We start from the raw sequence: 14,154 nt of genomic DNA on the forward strand, positions 1-14,154 counted from the left end.
AGTGTGCTCCGGGAGAGGGGTCGGCCAAGCATAAGGCGCCCCTAGGGAGGCATTCGGAGCCTGGAAGGTGGTCAGGCGCAGGGAGGTGGGCGGCTCAACGCAGGAACGCCCCCTACGGGCCCGCCACAGTGCCAACCATGGGGACTCCTGAGGTATGGGAAAAGGCCTGGGTTAGACATTAAAAGAAATTTTGCAACCTGATTTTGACATAGCCCCAGATGGAAAGCTGAAGATGTTTTCTGGAGGGTCGCGATCCAAACCGCGTGAAGAGGCTCCCGAGTCCTGGTTTGCTTATGCCTCTGAAATGTTAGAATAGTGGCAGGTACTGTCAGTGTCAGTGCCAGAAATGGTCAGTGACAGAAAGGGCACTGTCTAATGGGGAGTCTCAAAAAAACCAGAAACAGCATTGGATGTGGTCCAGGTTCTAAAAACAATGATCCTAAATTCACTGATAAGGACTGCCCTGATATTCTAGATCTTGTATTTGGTTAGGCAGAGAATGCAGATGATTTATCCTGTCAGTTCCACAGTACCATACCAAACAAAGATAAGAGGATTGTGGTTTGCTTATTGAGGCTGGAAAAATTGTTATCAAGAATGGTATCTGAAAGAGGTTTATAAACCATGCCAGGCACAATCAAATATTGAGACCCAGGGAAGTGCTTCTCCCTCTCTATTCAGCATTGGTGAGGCCACAGCTGGAGTACAGTACCACACTTCAGGAAGGATATGAATAAGCTCGAGAGGGTACAAAGAAAGGCCACCCATGTGATTAGGGGCCTGAAGGATAGGCCCTATGAGGAGAGACTTTGGGAACTGGGCCTGTTTAGTCTGAGAAAGAGAAGAGGTGACCTTGTGGCCACCTACAAATTTGTTAGAGGGTCGCAGCAAGAGGTCAGAGAGGCTCTGTTCACCAGGGTGCCTCTTGGGTAACAAGGAACAATTGTCACAAAATGACAGAGAGCAAATTTAGGCTAGATATCAGGAAAAACTTCTTCACAGTAAGGGTGGCCAAAATTTGGACAGGGCCTCCTAGGGAGGTGGAGCTGTCCTCTACCTTGGGAGTCTTTAAGAGAAGGCTGGATAGGCATCTGGCTAGGGTCATCTGACCCCAGCACTCTTTCCTACCCAGGCAGGAGGTCAGGCTCAATGATCTGTTGAGGTCCCTTCTGACCCTAGCATCTATGACTATGAATCTAAGACTGAGAGGTGACTTGATAGTTGCCTACCAGTACGTCACGGAGCAACTCTTCAGGAAGGCACCCCTTGGGAGAACAAGGACCAATGGGCACAAGCTTGAGGGAAAATTTAGGATGGGCAGAAGGAAAACTTTTCCATAAGGGTAACTAGAATCTGGAACACAATCCCAGCAGATATGGTGCAGTCGCCATCCTTGGAGGTGTTCAAGAAGTGACTGGATAAGCACCTCGTTGAGCTCATTTGAGCCTAATAAACTCCTGCCCATAGCAGGGGACCAGACTTGGTGATCTTGTAGGTCCCTTCTAATCCTTTGATTCTATGATTCAAAGCCCCACTCACTGGCCCAGCTGCGCAGTGACAGCAGCCTCGGTCTGCCCAACACCCTTTCTCCCTCTCTACGGGGGTTCAATTCTGCCACCTGCCAGACTTACCTGTGGGAGCTGATCTCCAGCCTGGCTGGCAGCCATGTGCATGTATATGCATGAACATACATATGGCACCTCCTGTTGATCACTAGGGCTATGTGAAACTTCGGTCCCCAAATTAATTCAGTGGAGACTTGGCCCAATTTGGTGGCCTAATCTCCAAATTCAAACTGAATCAGGAGACCCTTTCATCTCTCCAAATTGAATCAGAACTCTCCAAATCGATTTGGAGAGATTCAATGATTCAGATATAGACACATCTTTAAATGTTTTTTCTACATACCTTGAGGTACCAGGTGGCTCTTGAATGTTGAGTTGCAGATGGAGCATCCCACAGGAGCTACAGGCTCCCCAGTGCATGTGACAGCAGACCGGGAAGTGGATCAGAAGCATTTCTGGGTCTGCGAGGGAGTGCATCGGGGCCCCCCAATCCCCCCCAGCTCAACAACTGGTGCTTCCTGGTTCTGGGGAGGGGGGCACCCAGGGTCCTTCTGCAACCAATCACCAAGCCAGGGGGGTGTGGGTGGCCCCCCTGTGCACTTAGTGATGGATCCAGAAATGGACCAGAAGTAGTTCTGATCCACTTCTGGGTTCACCACCAAGCACACAGGGGGGCTCCTCATACTCCTTTGGGATGGTCCATCTGCCCCAGCATCATAGCATTCACAAGCCACACCTGGTACCTTAAGGTATGTAGAAAAAACTTTTAAAGCTGTATCTATGTCCAAATTGCTGATTCTCCAAATCAACATAGAATCTTCAGATTCGGATTCAGCAGAATTGAATTGGGAACAGTGATCTGAATCAATTAATCAAATCACTGTTCCTGATTTGGGCCAAATCCGAATCAAATATGGTCTATTTCGCACACCCCTACTGATCACCCACCTCCCGCTGCCCCCAGCCCCTTGCTGACTGGAACTCTGCCAGCTTACAAGGGGAAACGCACCTTTTCTGTTGTTTTCTTTCGTAAAGGAGAAAATTCAGATTTAATCTTTTTCCCCCCCCACGATGACTGCAAAACCCAGATCCCTAGTCATAAGACAGGCAAAGCCCTATAATTTCTACTCTTTCAGCAATGCCTCCCCCCGCCAGCAAGGAAACAAAAAACTTCTATGCATCTCTTGATTTTATTACTTAATATAAAACATGAGGCTGCTGAATCCTGAATTGGAAGAAAGATGGAACAGACTCTAAAGAATAATTATCTCAGACTTTTATTTAAACAGACAAATCTGTGCACATGTATGGGCTGTATGCACAAAAATATCTTTATAGGAAAACCCAGCAGAATTAAGAATGCCAGGCAGAGTTCAGAGCCTTGTCACATTACCTTACAAAACAAATTGCTGAACAGAAAGATAAAGTTGGGTGAGTGTAAATGACTGGAATCCACTGTAATTAGTGGCAAGTTATGGATCTTGACATACCAGGAGTTGCCAAGAAAAATCCAGAGGGAGAGAATTACAGCTAGCATATGCCAGAGGATCAATGAAGGGATCAGGTGTTACAACTGGCAATACAGAAAAAGAGGCAGAAATGAGATGGGAAAAGCTAAAGCAACAGAAGAGAATGGAAATGCTGGATATAGTTAGTCATCAAGCATATTTTTTATTAATATCTTTTATCACTCATATTGGATTACAAGACATAAATACTGTACATTGTTTAATTTAACTGGTTCTTGGCATAAGAAACTAACTAGAAAAAATTCATAATAGCCAATTAGAAACTATTCTAAGTTTTAAGTACAGCTTTTACATCCAACAACCAGCTGTTTGGGACTAGTTAGTTCATAAGCCCTTTCTGTCTTTTCATGCTAGAAGGTACAAAGTAATAGCATAGAACATGGGATGCAATCCAAGAAGTTCTACCTGGATTATTTTAATATAAATCCTAAAGTATTATTCTGTTCAACTTAATCAACTTACTAGGCTTCCAGCTTTAACCTACCCACCCATTTTCATGAACAAAAAGTAGAGTTAAGGAGGGAATGATTGAACTGCTTTTTTCCCCACTGTAACTTGTGCTGTATAACAGGAAAAAAAAAAAGACAGGTGACACTCCACCATTCCCTAGGACTATCACCATGCTCCAATTATCACAGACTACATAGCTGCAAGCAGCTCAGTTGTAGTCAACTCACCTGTGAAATATCTGATTGCTGGTCCAAATCCATCCATAAAGATATTGTGTTGACAGGCTCCCAAAAGGTAATATTTTCATGGCAACTGAGGACTGTGAATTACAAAGTTGTAGAAACTAATTTTGTGCGAGGCCAGTTTAGTGGGAACTGGCAAAAAGTCCTAGGGAAACGTTTCAAGCTAGATATGTAAACGTAGATGTACAAAAATAAACAGGGCACCTTTGCAAATGGCACTTCCCTGTGCACAGAGACAGGCAAGAAAGTTGAAGTTCAAGTAACATGAGTAAGGAAGTATAAAATAGGCCTTGTTTAAAAACAAACTTTTTTCAACATAAAGTACATCTGCTGAGTTTGATTATTGATAAACAGCACTGCACCATAAAAAGAGCTTAGCAGATCAAGTTATATTTGCATTTTTGCTGTCTAGCTTATTACTCTCAGGGGACAAGGCTTGGAAGTCATTCCAACAAAAGTGCAGTTACCCAGCATAACCTACATCCATATTAGGAGCACACTGCTACTTACTAACACAGTAACAACATACACCTAGTTTAGACCTGGCCTAAAACATGGGTTAATATTCTATCAATCAAAGTATTATTGTAGGGTCTGAAAAGTTCACCATCTTCTTAACGTGACTGATGGAGAAGTGAACATAAAACAGCTTATGCATTTTTCCATGGACACAAAGGAAGTCTGTGGAATCTGTAGCAGGGACAGGAGTTTCCCAGCTTTAAGACTAGTGCTGAAGCCAGTGGGCCTTATTTTTTCCCCAGGTTTTGTTCTGTTTTTGGTACAGATAGGTCTATTATTCATAAGTACTAAAGACACAGTTAAAGAGTTAAACTTAGATATACTAACAACATTTTATACAATGCAATACCCTACTGTCATGCATTTTATAGGATTTAAGCAAGTAGCCAAAACAGGTAACAAAATCCCACCCTCTCCTCTAGGAGCCATTTTTGATAGAGCTCTTGTTTTAAGTGGGGCATTTTTAAATATTCCTCCATCCATAAAGACCAGTGTCAACACTGAACTATGCTCATTCTAACTGTTGGTTTTGAATATTTTTTTTTAACTGATGGCAGGACAAGGTAATGTTTTGGAGAGAGATGGTACAGTAGACACTGAGAGAAAAAGTGTATAGCAAATTCTGGAGAAATGCAATTCATCTATTATATGAGCCTGGTGTAGCCCATTAAATGTTACATTGAAACTTGACATGTACAAATAATGCAGATACATGTATGTTTCAATGACAGTGCAAATTATGATTTTTGTTCTGATGATAATATATGCATTAAAGCCACACCATATAACAGTATTTCTTCAATGTTATGCAGCAGTAGATGGTAGAAGAAAGCTTTTTATCACACAAAGCACCTCAGTTCCCAGTTACAAGCTGATCATTGACATTTTGTGCCCAACTACATTCATTCTTTCTAGAAGAACTCTGGACTAACCATTCATTTTTTCAAGGTAATTCTTCACTGTTGGGGAGCTCTCCTACTGCTAACAACTCTTTTTCCACGTATACCACTGTTTGCACCTGCTGTCTTCTCCAGGCTTCTGACGCACAGAAGTTTTACAAGACGCACAATGTGCAACAATTAAATTAGCAGACAACATAGCTGGTGAAAGGGAAGACGATGTTTTATAAAAGTTAGTTATGTAAAAATACTAAAGATTCTAAATATTAAAAGAGCTGCGGACTGCAACATTTAGTCTCCCACTTTTCCAAGGCAGGCAGCTGGAATCTGGGTTTTTTGAATATGAACAGAATAATCTGACAAAGTTTCATGTCCAACCCCCCCCCCCAAAAAGAAAAAGAAAAGAAAAAAAAATAGGCCCGTTTTTTCACACTGTGGAGCTACTCATGCCCTTGTGGACAAATGTCATATGGGGACTTTCCCAGAGTCATGCAAAATGTAGGGAATGGAGTTAATAGCTGAGCAAAAGAACAACTGTTTATTCTTAGGCCTCTTTGCATTCTTTCACAATACAGTGCTTTAAGTTTATATCATGGATTACATCAAGAAAATTGGAGAAGAAGTCTCATAATTGTAAAAGCAGATGCACCATAAGCAAACTGTATGGAGACTGAATAGAACACTCATTTATTTTAATTAGCCCATAACAGCTTATAATAGAAGTGGCTCAGCTGAAATGGGACAGGATTTTTCATCATATATAATTTATGTGCTGGTCTGAAAAACTATTAAATAAAAACTTGAACTGAAATAGGGTTCCCCTCCTCCCTACCCCCAACCCCCGCCCCCACTTAATGGCCTCCCTTGCCAAAATCAATAAGGAGTTAAGTGCTCACAGAAGACTCGTGATTTCATAACTCCCTCCCTTGTCTCTTTTTGTTGCTGGTGTTTTTGCTGATATTGACAGAAACCTATTCAAAATGACCAATTTTTAGTGCTTGCATACAATGGCAAAACTAGTCTCAGAAAAGCATCTTACGCTATAAGAAACTGCACTTCTAGAGTGGATGCTAATTGAGTCATTGAGTGCATTTTAAGCAATAATCATGTTGAAAAGAAATAAGTCTGAACCAGTACTCTAGAAGTCAACACATCAATTAAATAAGAATACCAGGGGAGGACAGGACACCTGAATAACCATACCATTAGTTAGTGGAAGTCTTTATTTTATTTTATTTGTAATTTAAAAAGTGAAAAGTACAAGGACAAAAGCTTTAAAGTTTTAGACAGAACAGACTAAAAACACAATGATTAAGGATCAAACCCATCCTTTGCCAATTTAACTGAGTTTAGATGTTACAACGTGGTTCTTTATCATTACCTGGAATTAAAGCTACAGTGAAATAGTAGGACAGGTGCCTCCTCTCATGGATAGCCACACACATGTACATTTATAATCACACCAGCTACTATAAGGATGATTAAATACCTATTAGACTGTCTATGATCATATACATGATAATATTATCAATATCATATTTTAAAACAGCTTTCCAAATTTATTGTATTTAACTGTAATTTATTAGGCTTTTAATTATTATTATTATTTTCAGTTCTCCCATAAGACTACTGGACTGAATTTTTCAGATTAGCATCCAATTAGTTTGAATTTCTGGGAGATATAAAAATCAAGTCTTTTCAGACATTTTTCAAAAACACCTATGCATCTGTCTGCATGCCCTTTCGACCATGCTAGGAAGTCCTGCTTTGAAGAACAGCATGCATGCTGTTGGTATGATAAAACCAGAAAAGGATGTAATGTAATAACCTTAGAACAGCCACAGCAGCATATCAATAAGTACACAAAAGACAGAGACTGGTATGTTCTCAGAACCTAAGTTTAGCATGCAAGAAGCAGATACGCCATGTTTCACTGAAGCACTCTTTAGCATGGTCAGCAAATGGGACAGACATGCCTCAGGACAACTCCAATAAGATTTCCATGACTCAGGACAACTCCAATAGGATTTCAATGGAATGTAACAGTTTAACTCATATTGGGTCTCATAAAGCCCCCTTTCCCATGCTCCCCCAACCCCCCCCCCCACAAACACAGAGAGAGAGAGAGAGTTAAACAGCTTTTACTTTCTCAAGTTTAAGTAAAGGCCACTTGTTAAAATATGTGCCACTTTGATCCCATCCAGAGCAATGTTCCCTCTAAGGAGTAGCAGTCCATGAACGCGCCACTTCAGTCCCGCCTCCCATTTCGGCGCAGCGCGGTCTGCCAGTGAATGTCCCAAAGTAAGTGTCCAGGTGGGAGCGGGCAGGGTTTGGCCACCAGATGAAGGTAAGCTCCTCATTCCTCATGCAGGGCAGGCAGCAGCTCCTCCCTGAGGCGAGGCGGGGACGAGGGACTGCTCCGCTCCCCTGCATCGCCTTGGGGAGTGAGAAGGCGCATAGCATCAGGGCTGGGGAGTGAAGCAGTTCCCCAGTGCCGGCAGAGCCTACACCAGCCCCCAGCCCCATCAGAGTGGTATACATTATGACCTCTTACTACCTTTTGTTTCCAAAACAACCATCTTACTTCCAACAGAACCAAATAAACTTGTACAAGAGCAGACTCTGGCTGTATCCTGCCGTCTTCTGAATTCAAAATTGTCACTACCTTTTAACTACCATGTAAAATGACATATAAATTCTGTTTTTAATATGAAAATACTGTTAATTTCTAGATGCATCTTGCATTGCAAGTATGCTAAAGCATCAGCTAAATTATTTTGTGTACTCAAAATGTCTAAATAGTGCAAATAGCCAAGCGACATCTAGAAAATATTTATTGTCTTGGATGACTAAGAACACTGTAATTTATGGGGTACAATACTTAAGCACAAAATAGTGGATTAAGAACAAAGCTTCATCCTTCATTTGTCATTCATTATTTTAGAAACATAAAGGGTCCAGTAGCCAGCTGAGAAAACAAGGCACATTAGGATTATGTATGTACAGACTTTGTAAAAACCTTAGTCTTCAGGTTCAAGGAAACTGAACATAGAAGATTAGGATAACCAAAGCAAGCAGAATTATTACTAGTCTTTAGAGCAGACGGTTTTTATTTTACCTAATGCAATAATGTCTTTGTTTTTTACTTTTCTATAAAGTACATTTTCTACTTTTTTTTTTAAGACTTTGTAGAATAAATGTTTTATTCTGAACCACACAGGTGCCATATCAAATCTAGGACCTAACTGAGAGCAGAACAAAATATCCTGGGTGCACAGAAACACAATGATGTTCCATTTAACAGACTGGAGAAGGTATCAGTACTAATAGTCTGCAATGTGTTGTCTGAAGTAGCTTTAGTAGGGCTCATATTTTCCTTTCAGGGAGTATATTTCCCTCTTTGTGTGTTCCAGTGTAAAAGCAGCTAGTCAGGGAACATCACATCTTCCAAAAACAACACATGCAAACTCTACCCTCACCCAATATTGGAGTACCTCTCTGGAAAGACTCAAAGATTCTCTCCCCAAAAACTTTCTACTATGGATTTGAATAAGGAACTGTTAACCTCAGGTTAGACTGCAAACTCTCATAGAAAGAACAAAAATTCTGTGCCTGCATCTGTCTGCAGCTACAGACCATTTACAGTGCACAAGAATTACATGACTTGATTTACTTTATGAAAACTGATTAGTAAAACCCCTGTGGATTTCTTAACTGTACTGTGGCAGGATATAAGATTAGTGTAGCAATTCCCATCATCAAATGTATTTACTGTTAAAATATTGGATTAGCGATGTTGTTATCCATTGCTCCAAGATTACAAAGTGATTCTTTAAAATTCAGTAGGAAAATATTACACTATCACTTGTAGTTAAGCTTGCAGTTCATGGTTTCTCTCCATCCCCACTTCCTACTAGAAAGTTCAGCCTACAAAAACCGAGACTGTTATTTTAACATTTAAATACAGCTTGAATAAGCTCAGGACAGACTCCTCTTGGCAGGTACCATCCCATTGCCATTTCATGATGTTCTTAACTGTAAAAATTGCTCTTCAAAATATTGTAAAATAAAGCACATGGCAACATCAGGGAAAGTTCAGCTGTTATTCAGAGAGTTCAATGGGTGATGCACAAAACAACTAGCTGAATTAGAAGCCATGGTGTGGAGTAAAAGATTTTGACCATTTGTGTAGCAGATACACAAAACTGTGACTTTGCTAGCTGGTCCTTTCCAGCCTTGCAGTATAGCGTAACATTGAGCTATTAAACATCAAATAACAGTTAAACAAAGACAATGTAAATCCCCAGTTATATTTCAGCTGTCCTTTTCAAACTGACAAGCTCTTTGGTCTCTATAAAAATTCTATTGTAATTAGCTGGAATCTCTAAGGAAGAGGTTTCAGAGAATAAAACTCATGAGGAAGCATGAAACAACTCAAGACAGTCCCCTAAAAGACCCTATTTTTCCTCAAGGCTAGGTACAGATATTACACATAACCTGGTATAAGCAGTTGAAAATAGAACTGAAGTTCAATGAACATAGCCTGGTTTCAAAATTGGCAGAACCTGGTTTAAAAGAGACTTGGATGCAGGTAGTATATCAGCTTTAATTAGTTTAGCTTAGATTGGTGTATTGAACTTCTGCTTTAAACCCCTCCTGACAAGCTACATTGCAATCTCCCAGCATCCCAGGATGCTTTGCGCTCCTCCACTAACCCTCACGCTCTTCTGCCTTTGCAGGGTGGGCTAGTCTCTGCCAGTGTTACTTTGCTCTGGCTGAGCTGGGCCAGAGATACCCACAAATTGTCATAGAGCTGAGGCAGCAAAGCCTCTGCTCCCCAACCTGTGTCCTGCCTGCACCTGTCAGCTCAGTAGGGCAGCGGGGGTGAAGTAGGAGAATGGAGTCCCCTGCCCTGGCTCCAGGCTTCCCCCAAGCTGGGATCTGCCCCCCTGGGGGAAGCCCAGTACAGCAGAGGTGCTCCCCACCTGACTGGGCTTGGCTGGATCACCCAGTCTCACCCACTGTGAGCTGGTGTCTCTGATGAGTGACAGTGGAATGGAGCCTCCCACCCAGGTCCCAGCTCCCTGGACCTCAACTGGACAGACCTCAGTTCATCAAGGCTAAGATCAGGACAGGGAGCTCTATTTCCCAGCCTGTGGGTCAGAGACCGTGCCCCATGATGGGCAGGGCTGGCCAGACTGGCCCAGCCAGGCAAAACTGAAACCCCATTGGTGTGGAGCTTCTCCCAGATAGGCAGACCCTAGTTGTGCGGGATCCCAGGGCCAGGCAGGAGGATCTGTTTCTTTCTCTCCCAACTTCCACTATCCTGGGGCTAGGGAGAATGTCTGTTCCATCTCCCATCCTCCCTGAGGCTGACAGCCAAGCATCTGGGGATTTGGGATGTGTGCCAGGCAGCCAGTTAAGTATGGCCTCCACTCAGTTGGACTCAGCTGCCCTCAGCAATGGCCAACTGAGAGGAGAATGGGAGTATCCCCCAACCTTCTGGCCTTGGACAGTGCAGACATCTGCCCGCCTTTCCCAACCAAAAAGTTAACACGAGTTTCATTTGCTAATGGTCCAATCTATGCATCTAACAGAAACCTGTGAAGATTAGGTCAATTCCACCCCAGGCTTTTTGACTGCCTGTACTTAGCCATTATTTGCAAAAGTCTCCAATCATTGGTATCCACCCGTAGCTCTACTTCCTCATGCTACAGTACAGATGTGGTAGTGTTTGCTTCAGTGTCTGTACATGAAGCCTTGCTCCAGGCTATTTGGTTTAGTTTCTTTTGTTGATAAAACACATTCTGTTAAGTGACTGGCTATGAACTCTGAATAAGAAGCCCAAGTAGATTAGCAAATATTTTGTAGCTGTTACAAGAGAATTATGGAGCACCCCATTCAGAAAATAAGTACACACCATATAAACAGTACCCTCCTATAATTGACAGCTGCCTCTTCCTTTCATATTTTCAAAGTGTTCAATTTTAAATATTTCATTTTATTTTAGAGTTGGATATCAGTGTGTATTATGGACACCATTTGTATCATTTGCCTGTTGCTCATACACACAGACAAAGTTTTTATCCATACTATGAATTTTTTTACTCACTTTATTCATAATATCTAGAGAGGGATTTACAAGGGCCTGAATTGCATCCAGAAAATAATTAAAAACTAATTTAATTTTCTGCTAAAATAATGGACCTAGCAGTTTTATATTTTCTGATTACAATTCTTCCATCCATGCAAACAGACAGAAACCACTACCATTAACAACTATGTCTTAAAAAAAAAAAACCCACAGTCCCTAAGTAAGGACTATCAGTGCTAAAACCAAGGAAAAACTAATGTTCTTCATGTATTCACGTAGCTATTAAACAAAATAAGATTTTTTTCCTAATCTGAGACAAGTAGCTACAGAATCACAAACAGGAAATTTAATGTCCCTTGAAGCATACGTGCTAAATTATGGCTGGTGTGTAGGCATACCAGTTACCCTAGGCACAGATCAATTGTCTGTCAGAGCCTGGATGGCTCTTCAAGCCGACATAGCTATAGTTTTGTCTGAGGATCAATGAGGCTGACCCCACACCTTTGATTCTCCATCCTGAGTGACCCATTTACAGGAAAAGGTAAACTTGGAAAGGCCTTCAGCATCACATCTGGTTCAACTGTGAGAGAATTTAGATACTCTGCCACTGACCCCTCAGGTAAATGATAAAAGCCCTTGTAAAAATGTGCAAAATAAGAGGCACCATTCAGAACACTGCAGTTGAGCTCCACTGCTTAGTTCACATTAAATCTGCTGCACATTCTTGAAGTGTACCTATAAAGCAAGCATGGGTGCTAGTAGTCTGTACGTTTTCTTAGTAAAAATTAAGTCCTCAGTGCAAAGAGATTTTGTGTTAGTAGCATAACAAGTTCCTACAGGTATAAATCACAAAGGCTGTGTGTAGACGAAATGAGAGGTGTGTATGCATGACACTTTAAAGTGAGCTAAGTGCTTTTGCACCACTTTAATGGTGTTGGTGTTTGCACGCCTCGGCAGCATACTGTGCATTAATTCCAGCCGCTCTAGGAAATTTGGTGGCGTAATGCACCTTAAATGACTTGGGGCAAAGCAAACTAAAACTCCTTTGAGGAGTTTTAGTTTGCTGCCTCTACAGCCATGGAGTGAAGCACCAGGCTCCATACAGCTCAGGGGCTTTTCAGGAAGTCCTGCAGGCAGCCTGGCAGCAGCCCAGGAAGGAAGGCTCCGTCCAAGAAAAGCAGTGAGCCTGATCCCCTCTCCTTCCCCCCCACCATAGACTGCCTGAGCTGCATGGGGGCCCAGTGCCTCCCTCCATCCTTCCCTATAAATATTAGTGGTGCCTTCTGGGACCACCCAAGCTGAGTGCCTGTAGGAGGGTGCCTCCTGGGGGGGGCAGGGAGGAGAGCTGCCACTTCTGTGGAGAGAAGCACCAGCCCCCACCCGCCACAGTCCAGGGACTGCTCCACCCACCAGCAGCTCGCCCTCCATTCCCTGCCAGAGAGGCAGGCAAGTCAGTGGGGTGTATGCATGACATGGGGGTTTAATCAGCCCTATTGAAGCAATGTTTTTTTAAAACCCACCACTTCAGTTTAGGGCCCCCATTTCACCTCCACATGCCAAAAGACTACAGGATGCCCAGCAGTACTGCTGTTATTGAGATTTATTCTTTCCCCCCACCCATTCACATTTAAACATGAATGAAACCAGCACTAACATGTAAGAGAGAAACAAAAGAAGCGACTCTAAATTACTAAGGTTAAAGTAATAAACAAATTAGACCGACTGAATTTACCTGAATCCAAAATGACTTTGAATTAAAAACAACTCCTCAATAATTAAATTCTATACATGTAAAATTATCAATGTGCTGCCCACACCCAGACTTGCGCCACCACCCATTCCCAGACTCATACCACAGTCTGTCACTTGACCTGTGCCAGTGGCTCTGGACCCAGACCCACCATAGCTGCTACAGACTTCATGGTTGCTAACTCCAGACAGCAGTGGCAACAGTAGCTCTAGCTCTGGTCTAGAGCAAATGGTGGCTCCAGCTTCAACTCTGACTCTGGCCTCAGGCCCAGGTTGGAGACAGAGCAGCCACCTGCCTGAGCTGGCACTCAAATCCAAGACAAAGTTTTTTTTCCTTTATCAGCATGTCTTGGATCTGAGTAAATATGGTAGTTAATTTCCCAAGTAAATATAACAAAGTAAGATCTACATCAGGGGTGGGCAATTATTTGGGTGGAGGGCCGCTTACTGAGTTTTGGCAAGCCATCGAGGGTCGCATAACAGGCAGCTGGGGGCAGATAAATATTAGTTTTCTAAATTTTTTAGGGGCCCCACAGGCTAGATAGAATGCCCTGGGGGGCTGCATCTGGCCTGTGGGCCACATTTTGCCCACCCCGAGCTACACATTATATCAAGCAGTCTTGAGTTTGTAAAAATAAATGTTGTATATCAATATTCCCATTCATCCATCTCCGTGTCTTCCAAATTGACTAAATAATACTTGTTTTCTAGTGAGTCAAAATATTGGTCCTTCAAAGTTAATATTTCAAATTCATAAGTCTTCCCTTCAAGCTGTCATTCTGCTAACTTAAATAGAAACTAACTCACAAGCTAACAAGCTGTTCATAATTGCCTTAGACACCATTCTGATACTGATTTAGTTTTACATATTTTGTCCCCAGCTTATTTTGAACCCTGCTACAAAGATAGGTTTTAGGTACAGAGTAAGTTCATGACTTTTATGAACCAAAGTTTTTGTCATTCTGATATTGTTCCTATGGAAAAAGATATAGCAGTTCTTAAGAGGAGTTAATTTAGAAACAGTACCAATCACAGTATGCACAGGAATTTAAGAGCAGAATCTAAAGAATAAGTATTTTAAGGAATGCAGTCCTAAATATAATAGAG

General features: G+C 42.1%; 1 protein-coding gene across 2 annotated transcripts in view; it reads right to left on the bottom strand.

Moving 5' to 3' along the window:
• Positions 1 to 14,154, bottom strand: part of PCDH11X (protocadherin 11 X-linked) — a 1,248,873-nt gene that overhangs the window by 678,011 nt on the left and 556,708 nt on the right. The gene's annotated exons all lie outside the window — the stretch shown is intronic.

The sequence above is a fragment of the Crocodylus porosus genome, unplaced genomic scaffold (assembly GCF_001723895.1).
Source record: "Crocodylus porosus isolate Cpor-Errol unplaced genomic scaffold, CroPor_comp1, whole genome shotgun sequence".
Lineage (NCBI taxonomy): Eukaryota > Metazoa > Chordata > Crocodylia > Crocodylidae > Crocodylus > Crocodylus porosus.